This window comes from Aulostomus chinensis, chromosome 10, assembly GCF_037954235.1.
Source record: "Aulostomus chinensis isolate RoL2024-O1b breed Wild chromosome 10, RoL_Achi_v1.0, whole genome shotgun sequence".
Lineage (NCBI taxonomy): Eukaryota > Metazoa > Chordata > Actinopteri > Syngnathiformes > Aulostomidae > Aulostomus > Aulostomus chinensis.
In genome coordinates, this window is record NC_141329.1 from 21,496,176 (window position 1) to 21,511,322 (window position 15,147).

A 15,147-nucleotide genomic window follows, 5' to 3' on the forward strand; every position below is an offset into this window, starting at 1 on the left:
GACTGTGGGAGGAAGCTGAAGTACCAGAGAGAACATGGAGACTCCACACAGAAAGATCCCGCGCCCGAGCATCAGATAACAGTTTAAACATATTGCGAGATAAGAGGCAGCATGGAGGGCAGTGACAGAGTTCCCGGGTTACAATGACAAGGGATGGGAATCTTGTTGAGAACCGGTGTTTGATTGACAATTTTGCAAACGATTCCTTTATCGATTCCAGTGACGCGCAACGTCATTCACCAGTGCAGCCAGTGTAGCTGAGTAGATAACCAATTAAAAAGAAAAAATTGTTTCACATTATATTATTTTGGTGAACCTTCTCAAAACCTGTCTTGCAAGAGTAACTCTTTCAATGTGCCTTTAACCTGTCATGTGAAAGATTTTTGGTTATAGATTATTTAGTTCCGCATCACTTGTTGTAGCAGGGGGGACAGGTGTTAATGAGACGCAGCTACGTGTTCCCGTCAAAAGCAGCCAGGCTATTGAGCTGGTAAGACGCATAGTTATGGGCTCTCTCATTGTTTTAAGCTAGCGTGGGTAAAAAGTGGCTAAACATGTCTAAAACTGCATGAAACTGTAACAAAAGTTCAATGTGAGCTTTCATATACGTTGTATAGTTAGTTTCGGTAGGTCAAAAGACGGCAAACTGTTTTGAAATTGTCGGAGATTTTGCCTCATTTGCATATTGTTCCACTCGCTACAGGAGAGAGAGACTGCTCCGTTGTCGTCTGTGTTTGACGTGTGCTCCTCTGTTTATCTACAGGTGCGTTACACTGTTAATGTAAAGGTTCATGCATTTTAATACACTAAAAGAGATTGACTGCACTTAGTAAGGATGTAAAAATGCCGCTTGATCATTGTTTTGTGGCAAAACGTTTACATGTGAATTTATGGGGAAATTGTAAATGAAGTGATCTAAATTGATGTTTTTATTTTTTATATTGATGCAATTCCAGTCTGATACAGAGGTGTTAAAATATTTTGTTTTTATTTCATTTTTGGGCACTTACATTAAGATGATATTGTTAAATTCATAATTATTTTGTGTAAAAGTATTCTTTTTATAAAAAAAAAAAAGCAGCCAGGCTATTGAGCTGGAGAGAGAGACTGCTCCGTTGTCGTCTGTGTGTGACGTGTGCTCCCCTCTGTTTATCTACAGAAATAAATGTACAGACTCTGACTACGGTCTGGGTCCTTGAATTCATCTGTACTAGCAATCATCTTAAGTCTGCTACACCAGCAGGAAACATTGCGCCGAAGCGGCACAAACCCTCGTTAAGTTAAAGTTAAGTTACATTTCACGAGAAAGGATGACTACAGGGCAACTTGTAATACTTGTAAAGTGGATATTTCATCAAAAGCAGAAAATACTAGCAATATGCAGAAACATTTGCACACACAGCATACGATAACTTGGAATGAATGTCGTGTTTTCAGTCTGCTCCAGTGTGAATCTCAACCCAGCAGCAATGTTCACACGCCCTCCGCTGTTGATACTGCAGGTAACTAACCTACTAACACTGCCCATCACTTTAGCGCCACCTCACTATTGGGGTTGTAAGGTCAAGCTACTTCTAAATTAAGCAAAGTTTATTTTAATTGGCCTGTTTTGTCTCTTTTTTCCAAATGAGACTAGATAAGTGAATCAGTAAAGAACCGTATCATTGAGCAGAATCGAAAATGGAATCGGAATCGTAAAAATCGTATCAATTCCCATCCCTAACAATGACCTGTCAAGAGCACGTCTTGAACGTAGCTTCAGTTTACTGTCAAGATGATGAAAGTGGCTAAAGTTACCTCTGTGTAGCACTGGGCAAGAAGTGGGACACAAATTTTAGTCCCACAATCATTTGGGTTTTGTCTTTGGTTATCAGCTCCAATCAGAGCCGCAGATGATAAACATCTCTGTCTACTGCTGTGCGATTTGTCCCGGGATTGAATGCCGATCAACCCTTTCCCATTTCAGAGAAAAGCCAGATGTTGGGTTTTTTTAAGCCAGTGGAAAAGGGGCTTTATACTCTGCAGCCACATATTTAGTGAAGGCAACACTCCAATGTATCCAGGGTTTATGCAGTAATGCTCTTCCACTCTCTTTTTTCTTCTTTTCTGTACGCTTCTTTGAAAATGTGGTGAAAGTGCACCTCCTGCATCTCTAAACTTTGAATGAACTGTCACTGCATTGCTGACTAATGTGACTTTGGTTTCAGGGCTTAGAGCCAGTTACTTTGCAGCTTTTTAAACTGGGTGTGTTTGTTTTTTGTTTTTTGTCTTGTTGCATATGCTCTTCCTGTCCATAAAGTGTCCGCAGAATGAGCAGGTTCAGAGATGTTCATAGCAGCAGAGAAACACCTGCTAACACTCGCTCAAATACGCTCAAAATGACTAAACAAAAGGCACTTGAGCAAAAACGATCATCTCTTTGGTTGTTGATGACTACGGATCACATTTGGCTGGAATAGTTGACTAACAAGAACCACGAGTGACTTCTTTTGGTGCAGCCAGGTCGTCTTTTTTTTTTGTTTGTTGCTACTTTGATAAATCCGCACTTGTCTCCAAAACCACACATAATTTTTTTTTCTTCTTTTCGATCGCTAACTCACATTTATTTCCCTCTCCAACAAGTACACTTTTCTTTAGCACAATGATCTCTTCTTTTTTCTACGCCTCTGTCTGTAAACCCAACCTGTTGAGACAGACGGTCGCCCACCCAGAGGCTGGTAAACAAAAGACTTCACCTTTGTTGCCAAGTGCTTGTTAGCAGAGGAAAGTTTGGTCTCTCTCAATGATACTGCAAGGTCCAGACCTCTTCTACCACCAGATAGCCTTGGTTATGGTTTGAGTGTCATGCAGAAAAGCTGAGCCCAGGGCACTGAACTTTACTTTACTTTAACTTTTAATTTATCAAAACTTTTAAAAGACATATAAAAATAAGTTTGAAATGTAAAAAAAACCAACCCAAAGCTTTAGACCAGTAAACAGTATACAGTTCTGTTTTTAGCATCATGAAAAGATTTTTATTAATTATTCGCTATCCCACCAGGTCCTACCAGCTTATCCCAGTGTGTGTTGCCCAGTTGTTTGCTCCAAACTGGTTGAGGAAACAAAGGTACATGTCAGTGGAAATAATCAATAGCAGTTAGACTTGGAGTCACCCTCTTCTGGGTTTGATGAAAAGCAAAGGGTAACTTTTAGTTATCACTGGACTGCAAGGTATCGCACTCGTTAAAATTAATTCCAGTCGGATATACAGTACATAGTGCGGGGAGCTGCATCAATTTCATTCACAGTTAAATTCCTAAGGCACTTGCACTAAGGTACATCTGGGGATTTATTTACTCTTCTTCCATAATACAGCTGACATAAGGAATCAAATTAGAAAAATTAATTTAAGATGAAGTTGAAGATGAAAGTCAAGTATGCTTTTTTTTTTTTTTTTTTTTTGACTCCAGGTCCCATTTTAGTGATTACACAGTGCCGCTGATTGGGCTCAGCAAATCAACTTTTACACAAACCTCAGCAGTACAATTTACACGAGTTTTGCTGAGGGGGGCCAGGCTGGGAACGAGGTGTAGAGATTGAAAGTGTTAGAACTGGTGGGAAAGCCTTTTCAACCCCCCCTTTTTTTTCTAGCTCTCTCTCAGAAAAAATATGATGACACGTCTTCATCTTCAGTCTCTTTGAACACACGCTCAGGTGTTAATACAATACCTTTTACTCACTCACCCCCCCCCCCCCCACACACACACACACACACATTCACATGCGCTGAAAACTAAATCCAATTTACCTTACAGTTTCACTTTCTATTTAAAAAAAAAAATCTTTCAATTGGGAGCATGTTTTTCCCCCTCAATTTATCTTTTGACGAAGCAACATTCAAAGTAATTGATTGAACACGAGTAACAAAGGTAATCGATGTAAAAATAAAACAAAATCTAAGAGTTAAAAAGTGTGCAATGTCATCTCTCTTGTAGAGCAATTGAGTTCATTACAATACCGTTGTGGGATGTTCACCTTACTCTGACTTTCTGCACAGACGATAGCAAAGCAACTCATCCAAGATCTCTGCTAAACAATGCCCCCTAATCATTATAGAGGCTAAGCCAGCAGATGAGTTCATCGGGTATAACGCACCCATCACAGTAATCATTACTGACAGGACATGCAGCTGCTAATGATCTTCTCTTAATCACACTTAATCAGGTAATAATGATTTTGAGGTTAGAGATGAAGTGCTCGTGCTCTGCTTTCGCCATGGAGGGGCCTGGTTTCACTTGGCTGGTTGCGGTGTCTGCGCTGACAGGAGCGGCACCTTCAGATGCTGCACTTCTGGGGAAGTGGAAAGATTTGTGAATAAGGTCGTACGTCTGCGAGGCGAGACACTAATGAGATGGGAGAAGACTGCACAGACCTGTTGAAAGTTTAAAAGATCCCCTCAGCACACAAAACACACCCATAAACTAACACAATGTGTGTCTGACACAAGCTATAATAACCACATTAAAATACTTGGAATGCCAGCTACTCCTTCTCCCCCATGAGCAGCGGATGAATATGTAAATAGTTTAACTGCAGAAAAAATATATCTCCTACCTCATTATAAAGTCCATTCTCAGTGTTTGTGCAACCAAAGCTGAAAGTTTAAAAACCATATTTGAAATTTGGACAAGGATTGGCTTTCAAACAAGCGTGATCATGCACACAAATCAAGGTCCTGCCTTTTAAAATCAGATTTTCAGTATGGAAAAAAAAATCAGACATTTTCATTAATTAAATGTGAGAACAGCCTTCATGTGTCAAAACTCCTTGTTATTTTCCACATTGAAGCTCAATTATACCATAGGGATAACAAGAAGATAAACTATTTTAGAATGGGGGGGGATACATTTACATGCAAACATGTTAAAAGTAATAGCTGCAATACATTTACTTTGCATGATTCTTGAGTAAAAGACAGAACATGACGTGCAAATATGCAACTTTAGACCATGTATACACAGTTTTTCCACACAATTTCAACGTATCAGGCTTTACATGCGCTTAAATAATTAAGGTGAAGCTGAATTTAGCATGAGCCCCAACAGCTACTTTATGAGGCAAACATCCCTTAAAGAAAAATGAGAACGATCATGATTTATAGTACATCATTAACTGTTCGCTCTCGTCCGCAAAACACTGCCAGAGTTTCACATAGAAAAAAAAGGTTGGGTAACCTCCAAAGTGAAGTGAACGGTGTCTAAAAAAAAAAAAAAAAGCAAAAAACAACAAACGCCTCTAAATGCCTCCATATTGCTCACATACACTCAAAGCTTGACATGCCAAGGTGTTTTTGAAAGATGTCACCAATGCCACGTTTTTAGCCTCACTTTCTTTTATTTCATTTTATGCTTAGCTTTTCCTTTAAGACCAATACTGATAGATGATTGTAAAGAAATTAGGTTACTAGTAGTTATAAGGCTTTCCCCATGTGTTTCATGACTGATTGTACATGAGAGTAGTGCAAACACACACACACACACGCACACACATTTTTACAAATGACAAATGACATTGATGCGCATCTTTGCTTTTGTGCGCGTACAGTAGTGGTGACAGTGTTCTCCATCTGGTTATCAGACCTGCAGGTGGTATTTCAGCATTCCGCTGATGCAGACGATCCAGATTGAGCCAACAGCTGAAATAAACTAGCAGTTCATTCAAATTAGTGAATCAGCTGGGTTTGAAATATCAGTCAACCCGTGTAGTGAAGGATGACGTCTACTGTACTGATGAAGTCATACTGATGTCCTATTGTTTAGTGTCTTGGTCCCACTGCGATAAAGATTATGCTCCAGTGATACGTAATGACCAGGATTATTTGAACACAAAGCCCATGAGCATACATCCAGGTCTTTGTCGTATTTCCTGAAAATTAATGAACGACTTTTCATGAGCGGCAGGACTCTGGCTTTGACTCAGTCAGATTTCCGGCAAATACCACGGACAAGCGGTGTCCTAAGTTTATGGGAGGGTTCAAATGCATTTTGAGGTTACCATGGTGATGCTGACTGGTTAGGAATGAGACAAGGATGCGACTGCGAGGTACCTGAGGCTCTGGTTTATTACTCAAATATCATCATTTTCTAATTTAATAATCCCTTCAACTATGTTGTGGGACATGAGATGGTTACATGCAGTGATATAATTTTTTTGTGGTTTCAAAAATGTGGAAATTATAACCAGTGATTTTTTTTTGACTTCTTAAAAATCTTATAAATATTATAGATTACATGTTATCAGTAATAGAACTGATCTTAATTTAGGCAGATGTAGAGCACTTTGACTTCTAAATGTTGTTGTTGTGTACTAAATGCGTGAAAGAGGGATCCCTGCACCTTGACTACCATCTGCATTTCAACAAATAAGAATCACAGAAGGAAGTGGCCAATACTGATGTGTTAATGTGAAAAAAGACTTTAAATAGTTCCTTTTTATGCCATTCTTTGATCAACTTGACACAAAAATAGGAATAAAGATCAACCAAAACAACGAAGAGCACCTGAGTTGATTGTCATGATAACCAACAACACGAGCAAAGACCTGTACTGAAAGATATTTTATAACATGATGTCCTATGTGATGAAAAACGGTAGTTGTATAATACTCGTGAATGTTTAATGTACGACTTTAAAAAGGGGTTTTGAAACAACATTAGGCCTCCGTTCCCTGCAGTGAGGGCTATCGAGGGCAGGTGTGTGTTTGTAGTGACGGATGGAGCAACATGAGGCGGCTGAAATGAGTGAATCTGGATTCAGGATTGAGGCAGAAGCTGCAGGACACCTACCCAGCATTCTTTAGATGAATATCATCTCTCTGTTTGCCCTGGCAGGAGAGATAGCGTGATGGCTACCTGCGCTGATGGGTTCACTGGAGCGTCAGCTTGGCTAGTCGTTTCATGTAGCAGCAGCCGGATGTAAATGTGACCCTTCTGCTGCATGCGTGGGAAACATTTTTATTCTATTAAATCAGTATCAGAATGTACGCCTGCAGTTTTGAATGAAGCGTTTTGAACTTATGAGTACGGTTTTGGCTGAATTTGTTTCTGCACAGAACATGAAGTACACTTAATGAGTTGAAAATTATCTGGGAATAGTTGCACCACAGAATAAAGCTCTGGAATACATATTAAGTAAATACATTATCCTTTTCACCGCTGAGCCAGAGATACACTGGATTAATGAGCCCCTGTAACTGGCCAGTTCAATGTGAACTAAGGTGTGTGTATGGGGGGAGGGGGGGGGTGGTAATTTTTTAGCCGTCTACTGTCATTTCATTTGCAGGGAATGTAATGAAGGTGGACACAGCGGACAGTTGTGCCTAATGACACTGTGTTCTTGCACAGCACTTCTCAAATCACAGGCTGCAGATTTATCACCATATCTGTTCCGTTGTCCTCAGTTGGCTGAAGGATTTAGTGATGTGAAGCAGCTGAGTAGCACAGATACAGTGAGAGTCGCTCACGATTAAGCTGCAGTGTAGCATTTTTACATGCAAATGAACGTCCGGCAACATTTGAGCCCGAGCATAACAAGCTCACACAATGCTGGAGAAGACCATCGCCACCAGGGAGATATCTCTACATTACATATCTATCTTCTTTGTCTTTCTGGTTATCCCTCTGCTAACTTAAATGTGGATAAATAACCTCATCATGCAGCTCTTCTTGACTCTACAAATGTTAACAAACCAATGGATCACATTTGGGAGAGTGAAACAAGGAATTTGATGCTGAAAACAATTTATGGAGGGTTTTACATAACAGTATTATACAACGGAGGAACGTGTGACATAAGCACGGCAACATTTGCCTGTAATAACTTTCAGATAGAGACAAAAGTGTTACACTTTAGCTTTAATATTGATCAGAGTATTGACTTACCCATTTTCCCACACAGTGCCAGGTATGGTTCACGTTTTATCATTTTATTGACATCTACTCACAACAGCGTCTTGAAACAAATATTTCCTGCTGGAAAATCAAGTGTTGTGGTGCGTCAATACATTGTTGGTTACGGTAAAAGATCAGGGAATTGACTTGTGTCCTTTCACCTGACACCAGAGATCTGCATTTACTAAAATATGGGGTTTTCTGAATGCAGCTGCTTGAGCGGCTGCTAACGAACCCTTTAATTTTCACACTGGCGCACCTTAGTGGAAATTATGCTCACCCTTGAATTGTCCTAACCAGTCACTTTGTAACATGGAGAAAGCAGTAGTCCAGCAGTACCATTCGTTTTGCTTCAAATACAAAAAACATCAACAGATATTGTGTTTTCTTCCCTGAATGCAGTACATTTGTTGCTGGTAGGGCAGTACTTAAAGATGCACGACTTCGTCCCCAACTTGAGGGTCTGCCCTAAAAGCTTTAACTTGGTTCTGCAATGCAGGATTTTACTTTTTCCTCCCCTTCTCTACCGCTCTGTAATTGCTTCCTCCTACTTTCAGCAACAAAACCTGGTAAATTGTTCTCCTTGAGTGTTTAGAAAATGCCAAACTGTCAGAGTGCAACTGACTTACACTGATGATTAAGCCTCCACAAAAACGGAGCTGCCAAGAGTTAAAACACATTAAGATACTTTACAGTTCAAGTCTTCCTACTCGGTGAAAGATGTGTTAAAGCCACGTTGCTTCGCCCACCCTCAATGGTCTTGCAGGCCGCCAGTGAACCGTGGCCTTTGCTAATTGTAAACTCAATGAAGCATTCTTAACAGATGCTGGTGGAACGGCTCCATTAGGCCTTACATGCGACTATCATCCACATATCAAAACCATGAAAAGTCAAACTGTCATTATCACGCGGCTCAAACCACATCAATCCACCCACCAATTTAATTCTTATTAAATGCACATTATAAGTAGAGAGGGATGGTCTTGGTTGAATGGAGTTACTGCTTTGGAAAGACTTTTGGTAGGACACACAGTCACAGGAATGTGATAACAGCCGCTGTGAAGTATTCATAAAGAGAAAAAAAAACAAAACAAGCAGCCAGTAATGAAAATATGGAGTATTTATTCGCTTGTGATGTGATTTGAATGTGTTTAATAGATAAAAGGTGGTCCGGAACGTTTGCAGCTCCTGCTCCTGCGTTGTACTGGACGCCTCAGTGAGAGAGCAACTGAACGTGTCACAACAAATAAGCTTTGGACTGTGTGGTTGCAGAGGTTATAGCAAATGTCCTCTAGACCGCAGTCCCTTATCTCTGTGCTGCTTCATTTTTTTTTTTCATAAATGAGGGATTAATTATTGCCTCTAAAAAAAAAAGGAAAGAAAGAGGAAGGAGGATGAAGCTGCATTTAGTAGATAAATACTGTAGCGGTTGCCCTCCTGAGGGTCCTGGTTAAAAAAAAAAACAAAAAAAAAGAAGGCGGTGCTGGATGTTAGAAGTAAAATACACACAAGCAAAATTGAAATCATTTTTCCTTATTTAGAGCAAAAAAGACAAGACAGAAACAATTACTCCTGCAAATTTCTGAAGTGGAGATTGATGAATGTTTTTTGTAATTGTTTAAATGATTAACTGATATGATTTACAGGATAATTAGCCTGCAAAGATCATTTTCAGTTCCAGCCAACTAAAGCAAACAAAATTGATATTAAGCTGTATCGTATCCCATTGAGAGTCTGTGCATCTAAATTATTAATTTGTCCATGCCCTGTTTTCTCATATTGCATAACCTGAGTTACCTTTAAAAGGTCTTTCTGATGATCCACAACACCACCGGTGTTTCAAACAATCCCGTGATTGTGACACGGTGCGTGGTGAAGCTCCCTTGTGTGTGCAACAACAAGCAAGCTGCTCCTAAGGGATATTGCTGCAGAAAAACTCTTGAATATTCATCAGGCACTGTTGCTGGCACGCACACTTATGCGCACACGCACACACACACACACACACACACACAGCCGATCATCATATACAACAATGCCCCTCTGATCAAAGAGAGCTCATTATCTCGCTGTCGTGCTGCAGAGTTTGGCTGAAATAACCACTCAGTTGAAAACTCTTTCTGCATGTCTCAGCAAACCGTCTCCTTCGGTTGGCAACGCGAAAACTCTCTCCAAATTTTGATCTTGCTCGTTTGTTCGGAGCGAGCTCTTTGATTCTCTAGTGGACAGTTTGATTCTGCCATGATGAAGACTACTCTTGAATTAAGTGGTGAAATCCTTCCCAAAGATGTCCCATTTGATATGCATGGGTTAGAGTTAATGCAAATGTGATGACTGTCAATTTCTGAGAAGTGAAAATGAGATTGGAGGCAAATTATCCACTTTGAATTTCAGCAGTAATGACGGATCACATTTGTCGATTGACCTCTGCTTTTGTCGGACGGACCTGCAGCAGATCTGCTAATGATGAAATTTAGAGGAAGCAGTTTATGCGAAACTGTGATGCAGTTTTACCTCTGTGGTTTGAATTCTTGGTATAGAGAGAAACTGATGCACCAGCTTTTCTCAGATATTCTCCTGGTGGCCGGTAGATTCAAACTCAGCTCATTGGAGGACTTTTACACTATAGTCAGCTGTCAACTTCCTATCAACTCATACCTTGTCTACACTGGATGCACAAGGAAAGCAACATGTCAGCAGCACATCAACAGCAGCTTCGGTCCTCCTTAGAGTCTATAGTCATCCTCTGAGTCTATACTGGATGCATTCATCCAAAGCCTTCAGGTAGCCCACAGGCATAGTAACAGCGCTCACAGACCAACACACAATAACTCAAGTTATGCACCAAAAACTATTTGGGTTTCTGTTACACAAATAAAATGCAATAGTGAGAGTTCAAGTGTGTCTGTCTGCAAACCTTTTTTGATGCAGACAGCTGAAGAATGTGATTAAATAGAAAGTATCAATATAAATTTGCTGATTATTCTTTCGAATATTAATTAAAGAGTACATTTTATACAATTAGCATGTCGTGTAAATCATCACTTGGCTTCTAAAACATTTGTGCGAAGAAATTAACAGGATTTATCCATGAATTTTACACATTTATTGGTGTTATTACTAAAACATCTTTTTACACACGACAAAAGTGAACTATTGAGTCCAAGTGGGGAAATGTTATTTGCGTTGTCAAGGTTACAGCCAATATTTTTAATGCCAATATGTTTTGTGCCAAATGAAGAGAATGTTTCTGAGATACACACACACACACACACGCACACACACACACAGAAAAAAAGTCCAGTAGACTGGGTGTGTGCCACAGGTCTGCATCTGCTAAACAGTCTTTGCTGTAAACACCAGGTAAGATTTGTTGTTGTTCGCTCGCTGACTAATTTAGCTGACAGCATTCAAGCCCAGCTATCAGGATATATAGGTTACAAACAATAACAAAGAAATATCCGCAGTGAAGTTTCACACTCAAGTTCTGCAGTAAGATAAGAAGCTTAGAGCACACACACACACACGCACACACACACACACACACACACACACACTTTCACAAACGTCTTTAAGGTGCTGTCACCTTAATCTTTTCCATGGCTTGTGAACATGTTTCTGGAGTGAGAGTTACCCTGTATCAACATTGATCTGGTGTTTTACATTACTGCAGCCTATCTTGGCTACTCTTGACTGATCCTCCTTTGCCTGAAACAGCAGCTTTTTTTATATTGTTTATTTGCCTTAATGTAGTTTTATTTTCCCAGTCCACTCAGCTAATGGTTTCAGCATTTTCCCACAGGCGGAGCCCCCTTGGGTCTTTCAAAGTAATTTGGTTTCACCTGAGGAGACACACATGCTTTCTCAAATGTAGAATCAATACAAATTGACTTTCTTTTCCCTTCTTTTTTTGGAGGGGGATTTTCAAGTAGATGTTGAAGATGGAGATAATATTTTAGCCAGGATGAAGTGTTCGGACAGTGTTGCCACGTTCGTCACAGTTTACCGATGAGGATTTTTTATCACCACGTCTCTGTCTTATTCGTTCTCTCACTCCCCTCCGAGAGCATCACTGCCATTTATTCCATCAATCCGGGAATTTCCTTTCACTTTCTGTTTCTCAAGGCCTATATCAATGATGTGAGATGAATTGAATGGATGCAAGATGCAGCTCAGTATTCAGCTTTTTCAAGGCTCACATATGAATCGGGCAGATAGAACATCGATCACAAATGACACCTTGATTAAAAGTCAACCACTGCTTGAATGACTTTGGTTAATCAGTCTTTACAGACTAGGTGGCGGCCTTGAGACCCCGCAGTCTTCAGACACATTTGCCGGCGACTCTATCTGCACACTTTAAATACCTTTTCGTTTCAGTTACCCTCCCAGCAGTGTGACACATCATGGGTACATTTATACGTATACTAATATTCCACTATTGTCATGAAAATGACGATATTCAGGATTTACTAGGAGTCATGTAAACAGCATATTCCAATGGGATTTTCAGAAGTTTGCCTCTCTTTTTTCAATTTCTGCATTTTTCCTGCATATTTCCCAAATCATATCAGCATATCTCATATGCCTGTTATGCAGATATTATTTGGGTTTTAGGAACATTGAAAGAAAAATGTAGACTGTGAATTTGCTGCTTGTGCATGAATGTTATACAATACCTCCATTTAGAACTAGCTAACAAGTGACACAACCAGTTTAACTTCCTGAAATTCATTCAGAATCTCATTTATCAATAATTATAATGAGTATATTTGCAGTAGAAAAACTACTTAGCATCACTTTGTTTCTCTCATGAACACACATTAAGACAGTGACGTGTCTGTGTGTGTAATACTTTAATTGAATCCGGGGGAAACAATGAGGTGAAATTTAGTTCCACCCTTTGTGTTGTCTCGTGGCTGCATGTAAACAGGAATATTAGTAGGATATTGATTTTCCTCTGCCATGTAAACAGATTAGTTGGAATATTTTCATTTTTGGAATAAGGGCAAAAACTGGAATCATAGTGTTACACTGAGTGCATGTAAACCTATTCACTGTCTTGGAGCCAGCAGCACAATAACGAATAAATCATCCATATCTAAAAAGGAATTACACTTAATTAATGCCAAGAGGAAATTAAGACATACATTCACCTCCATCTTCTAACAGGATTTAGAGAGCAGGTACACTTAAACCAATAGAACAATAACAAACAAATAGAAATAATCACAGTCTTACACTCTGAAATGTCTTATTTTCTTAGCTCTGCTTCGTGCAAAACCATCCACAAAAACATCAAAGCGCAATGATTGGGTCAGTTTGCTCTCAGTGAGAAGAAGTGCCTTTAGTTGTTTCTTTCCTCCAGAGGCTCTTTCTTGACTTCTTTTCACTGGGATGATTGTCTAGTTTGGTAACAAAGTTGCAGTACATATGAATAATAAATGAACATAAACACAAGCATCAATATATTCTTTCTTCAATAAGTTTTAACACTAGTCAAATTTAAAAAAAAATACGCAAAATGACCTGATGCTCAGTCAGACAAGTCTCCAGCTTTATATTGCATTGTTGAATCATTAATAAGAGTTGTCCAGTTAGTTTGATCTTTCTGTCAAAAGCCAAAAAACTATAGTCCTCTCTGTAGACTTAGCATTTTTATTCATATTTTTATGCCAGCAAGGTTCAGGGCAGTGGGAGATTCATTCGTCTGACAGCAGCCTCGATAGTTCACAACGTCGTGCAGAGTCAAACACAATGTTACGAAAAAGTGACAAGCGTGACCTTTCTGCGTGTCTGAGGAGGACTTTACTAATCAGGCCCTCTGTTTGTTGTGCACAAACCAAGCAATACTTTGAATATAGGAGAATCACCCTTTGTTACAGAATAAATTACTTCGATTCTCATATTCTGTGAGCATACCAGGGTGGATTTTGTTTCCCTGCTCTTTACTTTTCTCAAAGGATCCTTGATGGTACTCGGAGAGTCCCTTTCTAAGCTTTGCCTTCATCAGCCTGTGGCAAATGTGAAATGATCATCTGGTTGTAATCCCACTTTTCTAACCTTTAGACCTGATATGTACAGGATTTCTGAACCGGCTGGATTTTTTTCTACTTGGCATGACACAGCCTCTGGCAACACTGCCAGGATTCACAACAACAAACCACAATAAGATTTAGAAATCCGAGAGAAACTTGAGCTTTACTTCACCTTGTGGTACAATTACTACATCAGCCATGCTGGATACTAGCATGGACAAAGAAAAACATCCAACCATCCATCCGTGGAAATAAATACCAAGCCAGTGAATGATCAAGGTCAGTATCCATTTCCTGAGCTTTGATTGCTCTAAATTGATGTTACCTGGATCGGAGCTATTTAAACTGATCAGTGTATTACAGATGTATAATTACCAGAATTATCATAAAACGTGTTCTCTGTGGTCACCCACTAATCAACTGGTTCTTTAGAGCAAAAAAAAAAAAAAAATCAATTACAACATATTTCTATATTTCTATTTCAGACATTTTGAAGATCACAAGTTTTTTATGTTGCCAAGATGAAAACCACAAATGTTGAGGTCTGTCAGATTTCATGCACTCAGTTAGTCTTTGGCAGTTCTAGTTCATGAGCATTTAACCTTCTGAAGTTAAACCCTATTATACAGTCAATGCTATGTCTCTTTCTCTCTCTCTCTCTCTCTCTCTCTCTCTCTCTATATATATATATATATTATATGCCATATGACAGTAAATATGGTACAACATGCTGTCAGTCAATGAAACTATTGATTGATTGGACCGATCCACTCAGCAGGGAAGGGAAGTGTACTCCTCTTGATACTTCATAGAAATCTGGTAATCTGTCCTCTACACTTTTTCTCTCTTCTAAGATGAATTTAAATTATTCTTTTGATGCAATGTGAAAAAGGCCTGCAAGGGAAGAGCATGGCGTTGATGTGCTGCTTGTCTCTCACCTTCTACATCAGTGGTTTCTACATTCTAATCCACAGTAGATCCTCTATCAGTGAGTCTGGTCAGCCTCCATCACTGCACTGATAACTGAATGATACATATTTTATACTGTTTGATTGATGACCTTCTTATATAAAGGTGCTGTGGATCAGACACGATCTGCTGCTTCTCAATGTTGTGAATGCATCTATTTTTATTGGTAACTGGATGGGAAATGGACATGTACGAACAGGCTTGAGTAAGTCA

General features: G+C 39.5%; 1 long non-coding RNA gene across 5 annotated transcripts in view; it reads left to right on the forward strand.

The window, feature by feature from the left end:
- The first annotated feature begins 476 nt into the window (after positions 1 to 476).
- LOC147254882 (uncharacterized) overlaps positions 477 to 15,147 on the forward strand; it is a 66,336-nt gene continuing 51,665 nt past the window's right edge. For 4 of the 5 annotated variants that reach the window (XR_015118196.1, XR_015118195.1, XR_015118197.1 and 1 more), the window contains exons 1-3: positions 477 to 490; positions 704 to 763; positions 1,438 to 1,502. This is a non-coding gene — a long non-coding RNA (uncharacterized LOC147254882). Of the gene's footprint in view, positions 491 to 526; positions 627 to 703; positions 764 to 1,437; positions 1,503 to 15,147 lie in introns of those variants that run through there. The other variant, XR_015118198.1, reaches the window with a different exon arrangement.